The following is a 4897-nucleotide window of genomic DNA, read 5'->3' as shown; positions in this document are numbered from 1 at the left end:
CCCCCCTCCACACACACACACTTACAAACGGGTGGCAGCGCAGCGCACAGCACAGCGTGGCCACGCGCATTGTGCTGCGTTGGCGTGTCGTCTCGGGCGGGCCGGGTGGAGTTATTTGCTGCGCTAAGCGAGTGGATCGGCGGGACTTGGCGAGCCGTATGAGAACTGTGAGTTGAAGGTGACGACCAGTGACGACGCCCTGGACCGGACTCACAAGTCTCCAGATAAACAAGTGAGTGAACCTAACCTCCTGTATAGTGTATTTCGTCTGATTTCCAATCAGGGGCCTCTACGTCAGACAAAATATACCATACTCGTGGCCGGCTCTGATTCTGATTGGCCGAGGCTTTGTGATGGTAAAGAAGCAGACGGTATTCTTCCTTTTCTCTTCCAGCAAATACCTCATTTGATAGTGTTCAATGCGCCATTTGCCCCATCGAACTGTAATTTGAATGTTGCCGACGTCACTCAGCCTTTTCTCCAGGACGTTCCACGGCCACTGCTGCAGCTTATCGAGACCCTCCGCGCCCGCCGGCCTGAGCATGGAGTCGGCACCTGCATGGAGGTCTACTACGGCGTGCAGCGGGCGCCCAAGTTCCTGCCGTGCGGGAACACGTTCTGCCTGCACTGCCTGCGGCGGTTGTCCGACAATAGCTGTCCGGCGTGCCGCCGGGTGAGTGTCCGGGGGATGAGGGTGTCCGCGGCAGCCTGCGCTTCCCTGCCCTTAGTGCCCTCCACTCACTCGTTCTGACCTTGACTCCCCGGAGCACTACACTGGGCCGCCGGAGGGACTCCTCACCAACTTCTTGGCGCTGCAGGAGCAGGAGGAGGCCAGACTGGGCAGGTGAGCTCGCTCGCGCGCAGCCGGCCGCGGCGGTGGAGTGTTGGTCAGCCTCATGGCCTGACTTGTGCCCCACAGCACTCCCCGCTGCTGGTGCTTGCACTGCCGCACCGCCCCGTCGCCCCGCTGCTAGGATTTCCCGGCAGCAAAATTTCAAATTTCGGCAAAAATAGCGGGAGCGGGCCTCAAGCATGCTTTCGCTCTGATAAACTACACCGTCTGGATGCAATGCGCAGGATCTGCTGTTATAGCCTTATGTACTAATCCAGTGTTGTTATTGTGCAGGACCGAGCAGCTGCACGGGAACGATCAGCTGCAGCTTCGTCCACACGTCCTGCAGCTGCACCCTCAACACCTGCAGGATGATGCCCTGGACGCCCAGCCCCCCGAGCTGCGCGCGCTGCCACCGGGACACGCCGGCCTGCAGTGGCTCAGGGTGGATTACCTCCCCCGCGCCACGACACAGTCCCTGCTGCGGGCGCACGGCGGCACGCTGGAGGAGCTGGTGCTGCTGGTGGGCACGGCGGGGAGTGATGAGTGTCCAAAGAGCTGCGGCGACCTGCACTCTCGCTGCTGCAGCAGAGCGGGCTGTCTTACAGATCAACGCATCTCTAGACACCGCCACGCCGGCACAGCGCTCTTTAACAGGTCACCACTGCTACCGACACCACCAAAGGTTTCCTGAATAGGTCCGAGGCCGATCCGGCGTTACGTCACCTCCGCGAAGTCGTACAAGAGCCACCCCCTCCCCCCCATCTCTCTCTTTCAAGAGCCGTATCCTTTTGTTGCAGTATTTGCTTTTCATATGTTCGGTGTTTTTATTTACGGTCCAGTCTGTATAAGACAAACCGTAAAAGCCCGTTATAGAGGGCCATGAGACAAAAGCTACAAAAACGCATTTGAAATTTCCACCCAGTACGTCTAGCATATAGCCCCACTAAACTTCAATTTTGCAGTCCATATTGTAACACGTCAGGCTGTAAATTTGAATACAGTCTGGCCGTATTATACATTACAGTGCAGACTGTAACAGATGGTAACAGGTCGGACTGTAACATTAAATACAGTCAGGGCCGTACTAAAAATTTATTGGCCGTCTTGTACGAATTACTGTAGATTTTAAGAACAGTGACCGAGCAGTGCCCCTTCATTCGCCGTGTAGAGGAGGAACACCACGTGCCATCAGAATGATTTAGACACTTTCATAGCATTCTGATGGCACGTGGTGTTTCCCTCTACCCCACTTTGCAACCGTTGGCTCGCGTTGGTCTCCATAGGCCTGTGGTATTCGCGTGGGAGCGCTTTCTCGTGAACCTTTTGTGTTGTGGTCCCACACAGTTGCAGCATCAAGAAAGGTACGGCGGCATTCTATAAGTGAAGGGACTTCTTTTTGTACGTTACAGTAGCAACAAAGTTTTTGAGCATACCCGCAGTCAATAGATCTATGACAAAAACGTGCCATTTTATTGGCTGAGCGATAGCGAAGCCTATTACTCCGGTGATGATCAAAAAATTTCGTGTCTGTCTGTGTGTGTGTCTGTCTGTAAACACGATAACTCGTGAACGGTTTGAGCTAGGTACCTGAAATTTTTAGTGTAGCTTTGTATCATAAAAACAAGAACTGTATTGATTTTGAGCCCTCTAGCTTAAAAATTGGCCTGTCAAAAAAAACAAAAACCAAAAACCCAATATATTACTTTTAATTTATTTTTTTTACGTCTTTCTAAGACGTAACTTGTCAAAGTAGAGCCCTATGGGCCAAAATTTTGTCCGTTTGGCTCTCTCTTTTACCGTTTAGTCGCCAGCGGGCGATGTCCACACGAAAATGACCCCAAACCATTTTAATGTTGTTTCTCAGATATTTGATGGTGTCTGGTGGGACAACTCGTCAAGATAAAATTCAGGGGTAAAGTTTTTGTCCTTGGAGCCGAAGGCCTATTACCACTCTGCCTTTTGCCCGACTCGGGTGTCAGCGCCGCAGGCCTAGGTAGATGTATGCCAATGCCAGGCGCGTCGCAGCGAAACAGTGTTTCGTGAGATATCGCGAAGCCTGTTACGCGAGACGTGGTCTGGCGTACATCTACCTAGTAGACCAATAAAGCATTCCGGTAACGCTGGAATGCAGAAGAATGCAGGGAACAAGAAAACGGAAGGCCCATGTAATAGCATAGTGATTTCCGTTTTCTACTTCCTCGCATTCTGCTATAGCTTTACCGGCAAGCTTTAGTGTGGCATAAGAAGCGAGGGGTCCCCCAATCTTAAAATGGGTGTACAACCAGTTGGCGCGAGTATTGGTGAGTTTGCGGGAGTTTAGGCGAGTTGGGACGAGTATTTGTGAGTTGGCAGGAGTATAGGCGACCCCTACTTCAAAAAATGGTGTCCAACGAGTTGCCGAACACGGGAATAGTCGCGAGTTGGGGTGAGTTGGTGAGTCAGCCTATAAAGCATTCCGGTAAAGCTGAAATACAGAAGAATGCAGGGAACAAGAAAACGGAAGTTCCATGTAAAAGCATAGTGATGTCATTTTCCTTCCTCGCTGCGGGTAGCGCGCGCGTCCGTGCGCGCAGGCGAGGGGAGGAGAGGGGGAGCCGGCCAGCCGCCAGCCAGCCAGCCGCGCCCGAGGCCGGCCCGCGCCCCTCGTAGTAGGTTTCAAGTGCTCAGGCCGGCTCCCAGGTTTTCAAACGGTATCACAAAGCACATTTTCCTCTTCGTCTAAATGTGCTGAATCCGACACTGACCTTGGAAATGGTCTTCGACCAATACAGGCGTCAGGGTGTTGCCAAAGTCCGTCAGGCGGGTTCTTACGGGGAAAAAGCTGGGACTCCAGGCCGCCCTTCTCTCATGCTCGCATTCTTCTGCATTTTGGCTTTACCGGAATGCCCTATAACTCCGCCTGGTCGGAAAAAAGTCTGTCTGTGTGTCTGTCTCTCTGTGTGTCAGTCCGCACGATAACTCGAGAACGAATAGGGTATTGGAATAGAGCGCTGCCCGGAACGAAGCCACCAGCAGCTCCCCCGCGCGCGCGCTCCCTCCACCGCTCTCTGTATCCGTTTTTGTTCTTCACAGTTCCGAGCAGCGCTCCATTGAAATGCCCTATTGAACTAGTGACCTGGGATTTTCAGGGTCGTTTTTTATCAAAAGAAGACAGATCGAGGGCAAAGCTGAGCATTTCAGCAGCTTAGACGGTTCTAGCAGTGCCCGTTTACAGAAGAATTAAGGAAATCAGTACCGACAATAGTTAGAAAATACAGGTTAAAACCAATGCAAATGAACCTTGACAGTTACTAGGGAGGTTCATTTACGTCGACCGGCACTGTCAAATAAGAAAAATAGGGCAAACTAAGTAGTTGTTCCGGTACCGAATTCCTTCCTTCTTCACGAAACGCGCACAGCCGGAACCGTCTTTTGGATTTTTTTAGAATCAAAAACAACAGGCCCCTAAAATAAAAATATATTCTTTTTTACACTTGCCTATGGAGTATTTCAAGAAGGAGGAGCCCTTCCCATGGGCCAAAATTTTGTCCGTTTTGCCCTACCCAGGGTAAAGAAACCATGATTGTCATGGTCAAATTGAGATTTTGACCATGGGAAACCAAGATTTTAATCATGGACATTGCCTAGACCATAGTGATCATCTATGCCCATTTCCCCAGCCATGATACTCTGCACTCGGTTGACCATGGACAACGACTCAACCATGCGCAAGTGGGATGTCCACACCATGGTCGACCTTGGCGTGTTCTTTAGATATATCTAATTAATTTCTGTGGGCACTCTGACCATGAACACACACGTACCATGGCTACAATCCTGGCCATGTAAATCAATTTCTGTGGGCCCTCTGACCATGAACACACACGTACCATGGCCACAATCCTGGCCATGTAAATCAATTTCTGTGGGCCCTCTGACCATGAACACACACGTACCATGGCCACAATCCTGGCCATGTAAATGAATTTCTGTGGACACTCTGACCATTGTAAATCAATTCCATGGCCAGCTAGCAGCCAGCTGCTCCCATGGACACGTTCTGACCATGAACCATTGTGCCTT

The sequence above is a fragment of the Frankliniella occidentalis genome, unplaced genomic scaffold (genome assembly GCF_000697945.3).
Source record: "Frankliniella occidentalis isolate FOCC.00 unplaced genomic scaffold, Focc_3.1 Scaffold231, whole genome shotgun sequence".
NCBI classification, from domain to species: Eukaryota; Metazoa; Arthropoda; class Insecta; order Thysanoptera; family Thripidae; genus Frankliniella; species Frankliniella occidentalis.
The sequence above is the reverse complement of the archived record's forward strand: the minus strand, read 5'-3'. Positions refer to the sequence as shown.